The sequence below is a fragment of the Anguilla anguilla genome, chromosome 6 (assembly GCF_013347855.1).
Source record: "Anguilla anguilla isolate fAngAng1 chromosome 6, fAngAng1.pri, whole genome shotgun sequence".
Classification (NCBI taxonomy): domain Eukaryota; kingdom Metazoa; phylum Chordata; class Actinopteri; order Anguilliformes; family Anguillidae; genus Anguilla; species Anguilla anguilla.
The window spans coordinates 51,668,627-51,683,866 of record NC_049206.1 but is presented as its reverse complement, the minus strand read 5'-3'; positions in this window follow the sequence as shown (position 1 = coordinate 51,683,866).

Below are 15,240 nucleotides of genomic sequence, written 5' to 3'. Positions count from 1 at the left end.
TTTCAACTCGAGTCTAGTCCTGCAATGTTATGTGCCTCATTATTCAACAACTTAGGTTTGAGGACATACAAAATGTGCTTATCACAAGCATAGATTGGACTTTAGAGCCTGAATATCAAGTGACGAAGTTTGCACTGTGTCAATGGCCAACACCGACTGCGAGTGGTGCTGGGATACATCTGACCTCATCCTTCCATGGTGAGGTGGGCCTAAGTCCTTTATTCCTTGGGTTACCATTGCATCACTGGCTCTTAGCAACAGGTTAGCGGTGGTCATCAGTCAGGCATTTGCCTCTGCCCTGAATGGCGCTAGCTTTATTGCGCTGTGTGACTTGCAATGTAAAGTAGGAGCCGCTGGCTGGGAGCCCGGCGCATTGACGGGGCTTATGCCCTAAGGCGCACTCTTTCTGGGTGCAGATGGCATAGTGAGGACATGTTAGCGTAGCAACACTGGCTATTCCAAAAATGAGGGGGAGGGGTGTGGGGTGGGGGTGGAGGTGGAATAGAAGATCTTTGGCATAGGCCGTAATGACATCTGAAAAAAAAAATGTTCAAAGGAAACTTGTGAGCAAAATGGAACTCAGGCATAAACTGGTGTCAGGTACACTCAAGCAACAGTCTGGTGTCAAGGATGCTGAAAGCCTATACTCTTGTTGATGTTATCTTGCTATTTCTTTCTCATTGTAAAACTTGGCAGTTCGTGTTATGTAAAGATAATTTTAAACCTTTTCAGAATCAACTTGGACTGCATAGTTGATATGTTGCTTCATTATTGCTGCGAGCCAGGTAAAACAAGAGAGATTGGCGCTTAAAAACAATAAAATAACTTGATCTTGTAACTCCAGAATTACGGTGTACTTTTATAATTTTGTTTTGTTTTTTCAAGATAGAGCAAAACAGAGATTTAACAGCCAAAAACCATAAAAACGCGGAGTCACTGTTCTTGTGCAATATCTCAGAACACTAACCAGGATTTAGCCTATGATAGCAATGGCATTGTTTTCTTAGTTAAGTCATCGGCAGCGATAGTGTAGCCTGGCCATATTTGGCTTGGACATCAGGATATCATTACTTCCTTAAAGCACAACCAAGTAAATACTGTTCTAGCGTCATAACAGTCTACACATAAATAATGAAGATAAATAGAATTTATATTTAGAGAATAGAGAATATAATTTAGAAACACACACATCAGTGAGGGCAGAGATAAACATCTAGCAGTCCCTATGAATCACTGAGATTGGGGTTTATGTGGCTTGTTTTTTAAAATCACAAAAAGCCACACATTGCAATGTTTTACTGTGTGTCATCTGCACGCATACAGTTTGTGCGGAAGTGGCATGAGCAATCCTCCCCCTAAGTCTTTCACAGAGACTTATGGAACACAATTCCCTCAGTGTAGTGCCCTTTGAAGCTTGCTACTGATGGTTAGTGTGTTGGACAAGGACGAAATCTCTGCCCCACTGTTTAGTGATTAAATGGGGTTATGAAACCGAAGGGTTCAAGTTCACGTTCGGTTTGAGCCGCTGCTTCCCAAACCTCGCCATAACCCAAGCCGGATCCAGGTATGTGATGTGTTCCACACCTCAACCACAGCTCATACAATTAATCAGGCGATCGTTACCCTCAAACCCCCACCCCCAACTCTGTGATCTACACACCCCTTTCTTTCTGTGATTTCACCAAAGGGAGAACAAAGGCTCGAGCTAGCCCTGTAATGCACATGATTTCAACACCCTGCATCAGACAAAGGGCATCTGCACGTTTTCTTGTGGAATTCATCATCAAGTTAGGTATGTTGCAAAATTGCTGACAGTGCTATTTTGCTATTTGTGGTTCTTTCGAGTCTGCATCTTGGTTACGACAGAGCACATGATAGCAATGCAAACTGTGACTCAGTGATTCCTCAAGGGAGATGGCGGCATCCCACTTGGAACTGGTAGCAAATTGTGAAACTAGGACTGAGGCCACCGCTACCGGCAGCAGTGGAGCTGGAAGTGGTCCTGCGCATTAGCGACCGCTAAACCAGTCAGTCAGAAATCAGAATTTAATTTAGCAAAACTCTAGACTTTGTGTCTGGGGTAACCTCTCGCAGACGTTCAGTGGGTTCATACGGTTTGCGCCAAATTCACTCGCTAAATAGAGGTCCGCAGACATAAGAGGGGGGCCCCGGGCAGGAGTAAGGGGGTAGGGGAGGAGGAGGAGAAGAGGGAGGAGTAGGAGTAGGAGAAGGAGGATAGGAGTGGAGGGGGGGAACGAGGCTCATTACAGGCACTCGAAGGTGCTTCATCCCCATCGGCATGGCGACGAGGCACTCCAGGAAACTCCGCTCGCTCCGCACAGGGGAAGCCGCCCGCCGGCCCGCGCTGCTTTTTAATTCTTCCCCTGGGAAAAGCGCGCCGGGGAACGAGAAGCATGGCAGGAAATCCGCGCACGCTCGCTGCAGTCTCCCACGCTGCCCTTTTCCCAGCCGGGGCCGAACGCGGGGACGGGGACGGGGGCGAGGCGGGCGGGCGGGCAGCCCGAAACGCTGACATTTCGGGGCAATAAAGCTAATCTGTCATCGGTTCCCTGTGCTTAAGGGCCGCTGCGCCACTTTAATCTCCTCAGAACATCTCCTAATTACCTGCAGACCTGAAGTGCGTAAAGATCTGCTGTTCGTACTGGGCAAAGCCAAGGCATTTAACTGGTCTTTTGCCGAGTGCTTTAGTCTTCCCCAGTTTTTAAACAGGGTGGTGAGATGCTGCAAAACGGACACTTTAGCACCGGCACTGCATACCAGTAGTCAGCACACAGCATAATTCTCAGTGCCTGTCAGAAATTATCAACGGGCAAAATAGTTTTTATATTTGTGAAAACATTCACGAATGGTCAAAGTGGAATAAAGACCAAAGGTTATTGCCTCGGATGATGCAAGTTTACAGTGTCATTCTTTCAGTACGTTGCGCCCACAAGGAGGTGACAAATTTCCTTTTCCTATGTCGTCTTGCCAGTTAAATAAATGAAAAAACAAAACAAAGTGCAGATGCCTTCCGGCTGGAAAGGATTGCTCCCTCTTCCTGCTGAATCACAGACACAACGAAAACAAGCGTCTGCGCACATTTCCCTCTATGACGAGCAGGAAAGGTGGAACTATGGGCGTTTGCAGGAAGTGTCCGGTGTTCGCTCATTTTCAGATGTTGCCTGGAAAAGTCATTCAATACTCAAAACCAAGTACTGCCAGCAATCAAGAGGACACGTATATAATGCTTTTAGGTTGTAAAGATAATTAGCGCAGCAAAATGTGGAGTGCACAACCAACCCAGAGAGACTACTTTGAACTCTAAGAGTACATTTGTCCCCAACTCTTTGAGCTCTTAGATTTAATTTAATTACAGACATAATCTATTAATTGCACTGTGCAGAAGGCCTGGTTGAATACATTTCTACTTTGGGCTCTCTGGGAAGTGTATAGAGAGCTTTATCATTTGCCTCTTGCCAGTTGGACTTCTAAACACTTGAATGTGAGGACAAGTGACATATTTAACACTGGACTTGAGTGAAATATTCATAACATAGCATTTTTGCACATGTCTCTTTTGTCCTGCCAAATGATGTGTGCAATATTTGTTTGCTTTTGAGCTGAAGCCACGCTTCCTGACATCTGGAAGCCATAGGATACGAAAGGCTTGACTCTGTTACCGCGAGATTCCCTATCGGCTTCCGGTAATCACACCTTTTATTTGTGTTAAAGGTCAGGGAAGTGGGCGGAGTTCAGAGGAGGTGGCCGTGGCGACAAAAATGCTCTCTCCCTGAGGCTTTTCTGGGCTGTCCTCGCTCACATGCATGTCTTCCCTGGGCTTGAAGAAGAGTAAATGTCTAGTCCTGGGCCACCCAGGGCTGTACTGCCCATTTTTGGGCCCCTGTGAGAGTACTGTCTGAGGCTCACAGTGTTCCATCCCCTTTCACCTACTCTGTTCTCACCACACGTCTTGGTATCACTGTGTGTGTGTACAGATAAATTTACAGTGTTAATTCAACTCTTAAAAGATAACATTTGGTTCTACATTCCTGAGTGGAACCACATTAACTTTCAAGAGTTGAATTAACACTGGATATTTTACTTTCTGTGAGTGTGCATGTGTGAGACCCAAAATCACACGTGTGCGAGTGCAAGAGAGAGAGAGAGAGAGAGAGAGAGAGAGAGAGAAATAGTTTATATCAGTCTGAAGGGAAAAAGTGAAGTAGTGACACAGCTCACATAATGGTTTCCTGTTGTCACCCAGTGAGCAAGTGGTTCAGTCTTCATATCAGGCAAGCCAATAAGCATTTTCATTGGTGAACAGGGTTTAAAGACACAAAGAGCAGTAAAAGGAAATGATGGAGGTATTCTCGGGCAACACCAATCTGAAAAGAATGGAAACGTTTATGGAATGCTTTTGATCTTGGAACATTTGCTTAGAATAAAATGAGTTAAGTCCATTCAGCACATGCACAGGATGTTCAAAGCAGTTTAACTCACCGTGCACTGGATTCTCTTAAAAGAAACGCCCTCTGCTGGTAGATTTTTTAACAGCAGTGAACTGCATGACATCCTCCCCTATGCACTGCCTTTGATTGATAACACATCAAATGAACATTTACACTATGGCACTGCATTGCACATGCAGTTTAGTTTTGTTATTTTTGATGCCATAAAGCATCTATAACCAAATATAACCCCTGGGGTCTGATGACAGTTTAATTTTCAGCATGATTATGTGTAGACCTACAGGTACTTTCTTGTTGACAAAGACTGATCGTCATGTTTAACATTACAGCTGTATCCGTATGATGTGCGTGTCTCTTTGTTTAAAGAATCTAACAATTATTTTTATTATATTGTACACAGTCCCAGTGTGTGAGATGAGAAATAAACCAATGGTAAAGGTATAGATGAATTCATGTTAGATGTAAGACTACCAAAATCAACTTCTCTTATGCTAAGACCATTCTTACGCCTGGCTCAAGTAGTGTATATCTGAATAAATGTCATGTCAAGTTTAGTCATTGGTAAGACATTCTGCTAAAACCAATGAATTTGCGTGCAAACTAAACAAACCTAAAGTTACTAAACTTACAAACATAAACACAAATAAATGCAATGATCTGTTTTTTTTGGTCACCGATGACTCTTCAAGCTGGATAGAGCACTAAAAAAAAAAAAAAACATTTAAAAGTAGGCTTAAAAGTTAAGGATGAATGATTGAATCCAAACCATTGTCAGAGGCTGTCACACACACACACACACACACTACAGAAAAGGACACACTGCCCATCAATGTTTTGGTTTAAACAAAGACCGCCTGCATCGGGTTAACTGCAGCCCTCCTTAGGATGCTCATGCAGAGAAACAAATCAAATCTGGGACAAGGCAGAAAGCCCGTGATAAATGTTGGAAAAAGGGCTGAACGTGATTGGGCAAAGACCCGCCCTTCAGAGCGACACTTAATGTTTCACATCCACTGACAAATTATGCGAACTGCGTGCTGCACGCTGAGTTCATTGGGTGCAGCACGGGTTACAGTATGCAAAGCTGGTTCATGCTCGCTGGACCTTCAGCGCATTGAATGGGAAGAAACCACAGCGTTTTATTTTCTCGTTCCTGCCGCTTGCAAACCCAAATGATGTTGGCCGCTCACTGGCTGCGTGGCGTTCTGAGGAAATTGCGGGCGGGCGTGCCCGTCCGGCACGGGTGGTCAGCCGTTACACCCCCCCTCCCACTTCCAGCTCAGTGAAGATGCACCCATTCAAAGCAAATGGAAGCTATTTGTATCGCCCCGTCTTCCGTTCCAGCCCTGTATGAACAGGGTTTAAATGAACTCTATGTATCAACAACCCCCTACAGGTATCCACCCACTGACACTGTTCTGCATGCTTACTCTAACCACCAAGAGCTGTTTTTTTTTACCTCATCAAAAGAACTTGCAGAGAAATATCTAGAAATATGGGGAATCATCTGTAGCATCCTATTTCTGGCTGAGACATTTAGGGCCTAATTTAGGAAGACAATCAATGATTGGTCGTGGTATTTGTTTTGGACCAATCATCGTTTGTGTTATTAGTTTTGAGTGTGCTAAAAGGCTTTGCACATGCTAAAGGTCTTAGTAAATTAGGCCCTTAATCTGTTCCCAGTAATGGCTGGTTTTCTTCTCTTTTTTTTGGCTTATGAATTTTTTGCCTTGGGCAACACTAATTAACAAAGAGAAGTGTGTGTTCTGAGTGAAGTGATAAATATTAAAGCCGTTTACACAGATTACCGACCAGGTAAGGGTTAATTGCTACAGTTTGTGTTTGATTGACACGTTGCTTTAGTGTGTAATTCACTTTTCTGGAAGTCATGCCTCAGTTATTTACTTAATATCCCATTACACCAGAAAATCGTTAACCTACTCATGCTGTGGTAATCCTTTAAGTGGGGAGTAGCATTTCCTGGAACGGAGTTAAATATTCACTGTATAGTATCCAACATGAATCCGCTCCAGTGACAGTGCGGTGGAGTTTCGATCCGGATTTAGATACTATGTAAAACACTTTAAATGACAGAACAGCCTCTTAAAAAATGTCCACCTCAAGATTTAGACTCAAGAGCACTTTGAAAAAGACCGCTTATTCATCAGGTGGTTATTTTACCTTCTTTAGGGCACATTGGGAGAATGTGGTGTAATCCCATGCTCATTTTAATAGGAAAGGTCATAATCACCAGACAATCTTTAAAACGGTATATTCGTGTCTTGGTCTGACTTGTGCAGTAGAAATTGGGTCAGAAACACCCAGAGAATCCCATTTCAAAAGTCTTATTGGTATGGACTGTTAAAACCACACCCAGAACATCTGACTGTATTTATTTGATAGAATTAGGCCACGCTTTCCATTTGAAACTCGTACACGAGTGGTTTACAATGATTCAGTCAGCAATATCTGTAAAGGTTTTCATTATGCTAACCTTTTTTTTTTATTTTGCTAAAAAGCAAAGGAATGTCTACTGGATGCTGATGTCTGGTGTTCAAAGGAATTAGACTTTTTTTTTTTTTTTAGTTCCTCCTTTATTCTTTGCACCCATTTAATCAGATTGAATTAACTAAAAGCAGAAGTTTTCCGTCCAAGCAAGTGTTCCATGGTAGGTCCATGCTACATTACCTCCTTAATAAGCGGTGTTAGTCGCAAGAGGGGACAATAAGACGTGAGTAAACAAACAGCACGCAGGGTGGATGTTAACAGCTAGTTTAGTTTCCAGGGTGACGTCAGCGATCCGGATGGCCTGCTTCGCCTCAGTCCAAAGCCAGGCTAGACGGAGAAAACGTATGCCCCGACAAGGGAAGGCTGAAAACCGGGGATTTTGTTTGTTTTCACTCGACATGAGAGGACGAAGGAGGGTTCAGCGCCGTAGTTCACTGCCCCATCGAATGCCAACAGCACAGATGTTAGCGCCTGCTACTCAGAGCTCTGTGACTGAGTTGGTTGGAGGGGGGCGGGGCTTCTCCTGGTAGCTGGAGTTAGAGACAGACATCGAATCCTCTGCTTGCCCCTGTACTCCAGATTATTACAGGGGTGTTGCACCCTGTCTGACAGAAAACCTGATAAATGTGAATTTAAAAAGAAAAGCCTGTGAAAGATCTTAAGTGAATACTGTTGGCATGCAACTGCTGCAAAGTCACAAAATGTTTAATGAATTAATGATCTCATTACATCAAATCCACAGCAGGAAATTTGTCTTTCATGACTTCTATTTATTTATGCTTTTTTTTTTTTTACACTGTGAGTGAAGACCATTCCTTTGTTTTAACATCAGAATGTGCACAGATGTACTTTGGATAATTTGCTCACGATCCATTCATCATGCCGTGAAAAGAACTTGATTTTGAGAGCAAACAAGTGAATTCCAGTCTGCCCTCGCTGGCGGTACTGAGAGACACGGGAGGCAACCAGGATGCCGTCCTCCCAACAAACCGCCACTCTCGCGGTGCCGACGTCAACCTGCGTTAAACTATATTCTCTGCGCATCGTCGAACGTAGCATTTCCTCCTTTGCAAACAATCAGTCAGTTAGTCCATCTGCACATCTGAGCTGCGCCAGAGGGAAAGAATTACTCTTTTTAAAAAATGTACTGTCAGTTCAAACAGCGCACGTCCACATGGTTTCATGCAAGCAGGCCGAAAATTTTCACACACTGCAGATCATCGGGTTTCATATTTGTGCTAACAAGAAGGACCCAGAGCCTCAAGCTTGTGAGCGTAATGGAAAAAATGCACATGGTATTGTTTGTAAGCCTGTCAAAAAGAAAAAAATCACGCATTCGAAGACCACATGTGCACACCCAATGTGTGAAGCCTATTTTTCGGTCATCACCCACAGGAATCTTTCGTGCTCTACCAGGTTGCATGCTATTGCTGAGCTCAATGTGTTCCTGCTTTATGACACTCCCAATTTTTTGCAAATGTTTGATCGATTTATTAGGAGTTTTCAGCTTCATGATGGTCTGCTTTACTTGCATTGACACTTATATCTGAACTCTAAACCTTCTTAGCTTCTTGTGCCTAAACAGATGATACAGGAAGCAGTTCATCAATCAATTGTTCAATTCCCACAGAGTTGACGCAATATGTATGGAAATAATCTCAAACATTGTGCCACTTTTCCAAATACTTATAGACTACACAGGAGCAATATGTCATACAGAAATGTTCACCTTTGGTCCCAAAGGGTAGTATTGAAGACTAATGTAGCAATAACCTCTGTGTGTTAAGTGCTAAGAGGAATTTGGCACACACAGTCTCAAGTCTCTCCCGCTCCCTCCAAGTCTGTGTGTGTTCCCCTGGACCTGCCGGCCTCTGCGGCTGACCCCTGGCGGCTCCTGGGCAGGCCCGGGCGTCTGGACCGTTCCCTTTCCCCCTCGGGGGCGGGCGTAACTGCCGCACATGTGCGGTGCTGGACGTGCAGACCCGAGCTGATTTAGCCCTCTCATGCGATGCCTCTGGAACATCTGCGTCTGGTGTCAGGCAGCAGGAACTGATCGAGCGGGAGAGCGCGAGTTCACACACCATCCCGCCGAGAAGCCTCCGCGCTGGGCTGGGACTGGGGGGCTGCCCTGCCAAAAGCTGGGGAAGATGGAGGGGTGGGGAGAGCGACTGGGGCTCCCTCCTCGTCTGGTTTCACCCATAAACATTTACATTTTTTTCCCCTTTCCGTGCAGCGCTACGGAAACGATAAACGGAACGATTAAACTTTGCAGAGAACTGATTCTAAGTAGTGGTATGGATCAGTCCACCTTTCCCAGTGGGGGGTGTGAAAAAAACTGTATAGATTGCATTACCCCAAAGTAAGGAAATGGAGGAAAGTCTTGAATCCATGTAATGTCCTGTCAGCATGTGTTCCGCCTGAGAGAGTAAGGTGCCTTTTCCCATCATGATGCGATTTCATGGGGTGTTCAGTGCATGGGTAGATCACATCCCACGTTTTCATTAGCGGCATGTATTAAAAATTGTATGTATCGCAGTGCAAAAGTAAAACATGCAGAGATGCCATCTGCCTTGTTACAGTTTGGCAGGGCATAGCCTATATCTAAAAGCACGGAGAGGTTTGGCACCCTTCAGAGTTTTCCACATAAATAACTACAAAGACCACAGACTGTCAATCCTTACAAGCATAACATTAGCTTCTGCCTCTGCTGACCTCATTGCAAAGAGGCAGAATTTCAGATAAAGCTTCACACAGCCACACAATAAGGCCCTAAACTTGGGACATTTTGTGTTCTGTTTCTCCTTCATCTTCTTCTTCTTTAGAATTATAGACATGCAGAGCCAAGATACAGGAAGTGAGTATGTAGGAAAACATGGGTTTCATTACTTTGGGATAGCACTTGATTAGTTTTATTGAAAGAGAGGCAAATGTCGAGTTGTCAAGTTGAAAAAATTTGATTTCAATTATGTGTAACTCTGACACAGTTCATGAATATCTTTTTTAGATTTATGGAGTGCATGCTTTGCATTTGTGAGTAACATGGTTTTTCACATTGTAAATAATTATATTAAGGTACAGAATATTATTTGTGGTAAACCCCAAGTAAAAACAGCACCACAGGGATGTGGTAGGCAGTATTTTTGTGTTTAGTTTTTCTTTTTTTTTGCTTTTGCTCCCAAGAGTTTGTTTTGGCCAAACCTGTATGCTGTGAACAAGATTCCTGACAGGCTTTAAACTTCTCCACAATCTATGGGACCATAACATAACATAAACCAAAACTGAGAGAAAGGGCAAACCATGAAAAACTGAGAGGCCAGAATGATTTCTTTTTTGTCCTCCACCTTCATAAAAAAAGAAAATATGACATTGCTGTTCAAAGTGTTTACAGATGACAAACACTACACTGTATCATAACTTGATGTATGAAGAGATCAACTTTATTGCCCTAATGGCAGAATCAGCAGTAAAAAAAAATAGCTCTCTACCGTGAAAGGGATACATTTATATTGGATTTAATTCCTTCATGAAACTGCGAGATCCAGCTCCCACTCCAACATCTGCAGAGCACATGACAATGCAAAGTATTTCAACACCTTCAGCATCACCGGTTCTAATAGAGGCTGAAAAAAAAAACCACACGCACGCTGAAACACTGCTCTGAAAAAGGGATAAAATATCGTGCGCTGTCTCACATCAGAATGTTTCTGGACATAATGTTCCGCCGGCCCTCACATGTCCATTTCCTCTTCTTATTAACCCCTCATGGGGGGACGGCGAAGCTCGCGTGTCGTCGCGCACTCGCGGTGAAGAGCGGCAGGAAAGACCCGCGCGGTCCAAACGGGCGAGTTCGCGTCCCGCCACTTCCAGTAAAAATCTGGATCTAAACTTAGCCCAAAAATGCGTAGCAGGAAGGCGAGAGATGCCTTGATCTTGGTGTGAAGAACTGTTGCGCTCCTTGGATGGGAGGGGAAGCTACAGAAATGCTTCTCTCCGTCTCTTTTCAATCATATTCAGAAAAAAAAAAATTGGCTTTCCCCGAAATCACTCTAATCTATGCACAGGCAGGGGAAATAAAAAGATAAGCTACTCTGTCATGAAATGCTCATGTCTTTCTACTTGAAAAATGCACGTAATCGTTTTCAGAATGCTCACTGTACTTCTCATTATTATATATTTTAAATTCAGACAAATTTGTAGGCTTGTGAGCATGGACTGCTTGTTTCAGGTCCTGCCACAGCATCTCTATTGGGTTCAAGTCAGGACTTTGACCAGGCCACTCCAAAACTTTAATTTTGTGGATGTGGACTTGGTTTTGTGTTTTGGATTGTCTTGTTGCATAACCAAAATATGCTTCAGCTCACGGACAGATGACCAGACAATCTCCTTAAGACTTCTTGTACAGAACAGAATTCATTGTTCCTTCAATAATGGCAAGTTGCCCAGGTTCCGAGGCAGCAGTGCATCCCCACACCATCACACTACCACCACCATGTTTAACTGCTGCTATGGTATTCTTACTGTTAAATGCAGTATTTGCTTTATGCCAAATATAATGGGACCTGTGTGTCATCCAAAAGGTTCCACTTTTGGCTAATATACCCATAGAACATTATCTCAAAAGGCTTGGGTATCATGCAGGTGCTTTTTTTATTATTATTTTTTTTTTTTTACAAATCTGAGACAAGCATTGATGTTTCTCGGTAAGCAGTGGTTTCTGACTTGCTACTTTCCCATGAATCTCATTTTTGCCCCAGTCTCCTTCTTATTGTGGAGTCATGAACACTGACCTCAGCTGAGGCTAGAGAGGCCTGCGGATATTTGAATGTTATTCTGGGATCTTTTGTTATTTCCTGGATAAGCTGTCGCTCTGCCCTTGGAAAAATTTCGGGAAGATTCTCTACTGTTCCAAGTGTTCTCCATTTGGAGATAATGGCTCTTAATGTGGTTCGGTGCCATCCTTGAGCCTTAGACGTGGCTTTGTACCCTTTCCAGACTGAATATATTTCAACAACTGTTTTTCTCAGCAGCATCAGAAATCCCGCACATCTGGCGATGCACCACGTAAGATTTTTGACACAACAAATTTAATCAAATCAGCCTCCCGGGAATTCATTTCACAGCATCAGCATCCTTCTTTATTTATCTCAGGGAGGCTTCTGTCCAATGAAATCCCGTCGCATTTCCCCTTATGAAGAACAGATCCTGCAGTGTTTAGGACGAGGTACCATACATATACGGAATGCTACTGCACGCGAGGATAAATGGAAAGATATGCGCTAGTGAGACCAAGGGGTCTAGGGGAATGACAGGGTAGAGGTTTGTTATACACTTACCCACTCACTGCCCTCCTACACATTATGACAAAATTGATGGGTTCTTTAAAATAGCAGTTTAGTTCCTTCTGCTTTCTCCCCCCCCGCCCCCAAATTACATGAAAACCTGACACCAGATCGGCAGGGTAGGGAAGCTGGCTATAGAACACAGGAACATAAAAGCAAAAGAGCCCAGACACAGATGATGATGTGATTATAGCATGTGTGTTTGTGCCTGCATGTGTGTGCATGCCGGTGCATGTGTTCGTGTGGCTGTGCGGCTTTGGGTGGAGGTTAAAAGGACATGCAATAAGGCTCTGAACATGGAAAATGTCTGTTTCTTCTTCTTCGTGTTTTTATTCTTACGAATAACAGACACAGAGTACCAAGTTACAGGAGTATGTAGGGAAACATGGGTTGCACTTCTTTAGAATAGCACTTGCTTAGTTTGATTGAAAGATATCGGTAAATGTTAAGTTACCAACCTGACAACATTTATCAATAATCAAGAATGTGTGACTTGACATGAGTTCATGAATGATGTTTTTATAGTTGATGTGATTATAGCGCGTGTGTGCATGTGTGTGTGTGTTGGGTTAAAAGGACAGATGTTCCACAGGCATGTCTGTGAGCCATTATATCAGAATCGGAATCAAAACCAAACCAGCATTCCACAAAGATTCCACAAAAAATGTGAGAGAAGGGTAATTGGTAACCTCTCAAAACTTTGCGCTTTGTGTGTGTGTGTGTGGGGGGGGGGGGGGGAATAGTTGCAATGAGGAATGATTTGTGAGGATAATGCACATTTGGCTGCAAGGCCTGTGCAATTAGAATTTCCTTTTGTTTTTGGGATCATTATGTGAGGTGAGAAAGAAACATTTATTGCTGAGGATTTTGGGAAACAAAAGGGCTTCTACCCTTGTCACGATCCCCCATGTTCCTACGATTCATTAAAAAAAAAAAAAAAAGTTCTGTGTTTGTCGAATAGTTTCAAAGTGCCAGCAACTTTCAGAAAATCTCTCAGGTCCTGATTTCTGCCAAATTTTAGTCTGTCTGCCAGTTTGTGCTGGGGGGCAAAGTATTGAGCGCTGCCACGTTTAAGCTGGACCACATGCTCCTAAGTTAAGCAAATCCCTCAAATCATGGGGTCAGTGCAGGGTCAATTAAAAGCATGCAAGTATGTACAGCAGTTCCTGTGTATTATAGGAAAAACACAACAAAAACTGGCTCTGAAAACAGTTGCATCACAGCAGTGCATTCGTATATGCCTTGTGGGACATCCATAGCATCCATTTAAATTTCACCAATTTTAAACAATTTCCATTCAGAAGTGAATACAGTGTAGGATATGAATTTGCATGAGCCGGGTATTTCAGCCACATTGATATTACTAAACAGTTATGCCATAGTCTCCATTTTAGCATTTACCTTCAAAATCCTACAAGGATATGAAAAATACATCCTCTCAAATTCATCAAATACCATCAAGTGATGAAACAAAAAAAAAAAATGGAGATGCATTTCTGAAGGTTCACTCTTCCTAACAACCGCTTTGACCCCATCTGTCTCCCTGACCATGTGAGGCTGCTTAGGGTTTCTGCTTTTTAGACAAAAAAAAGACACTATGTGATTTGTCACAAGAGGTAACGACCAATTCATTTAACATAAATGCTTGTTTTTTTTTTTTCCAAATCCCTGTCTATTTCTAAATATAGACCCCCTGCTAACAAGGCACTCTGTATATAAGCTTCTTAACCCAATTATGGCCTGTTTGTCCCACTCCTTTTGGTATTTTCTGGGTTAAATTCATTAGCATTGCCTTCAACTTAGGTTTATGCTCCAGTTTTCTTAATCTTACCAAATATTTTAAGAATTCTAGTGAAGGTCAAAGTTCACAATGCATTGAAATGCTTTTTTAAAAAAAATGAATGGTGGGCTGTGGGTCTGTTCAACCTGATGAAACTGGTTTTCAGTGTATCAAATCCTGACCATGCCAGTGCCAATTTCACTCAATAGATCTGTAGAGCATGGCCAACATATGAGTGGATAATACAATTTTTTTCTCGTCAGGTGAGGTCTGGTCTGCCCTGGAGATAGACATTAGAGGTTTTAGATTAGTGCCATTTATGTGGGACTGTACCGATAATTCGGTTTTTTTTTTTTTTTTTTTGAGACCAAACGCGACTGAATGGGGATTCTTTAAGCTATTCACCTGAGGTAGAATAACCATTAAATCTCGAAAGAGAAAAAAGTACAGGGGGAAAAGAACAAAGAAAAACAATACTCCTAAGGGAGAAAAGCTCTAAACAACCCGCGTATTGGGTAAAAAATAAAATCTTAAGGAGTATGAACTTTCTGAAAATAAAACAAAACTGCCTGTGTAGAAAACGGGGTAACTCAAAGAAAACAGACCTCGAACCGAGGCTGAGAAAGTAACACCCTAAAAGAAGAATTCTGTGGCACTAACTTGTTGCCAACAACGCATTAAGCTAAAGACTGTTGTGCTAACTTCGTAGCTACAACTATCCAATACCGCAAAAACTCAATCCTATACCATTACCACACTTGACACATTACCGGCTCTCATGTAACGTAAGTGATACTGAAGCAAAGTTTATCGGCTTGCTAGGGGTTTAAATAGTAAGCCAACAGGTGCAAATTGTAAAAAGAGATGCGCACGCGTATAGTTCAATCAAATAAATGAAGAAAACTTAATGGCCGTAATAACTAAAGAAAAAGCGCAGAAAAAAAACCAATGGCCGTAATAACTGAAGGAAAGCCGCAGTTAAAAAAATACCAATGGCCGTAATAAACGGAAGAATGACGCAGATGGAAAAGAAATGGTGTTATCACCCTAAAACATGACAAAATACAAATATCATTTGTAATTACATAAACCTGTCTATTTTACTGTGCACAATATGTCACTTGAGCCAAACATCTTTATTTTA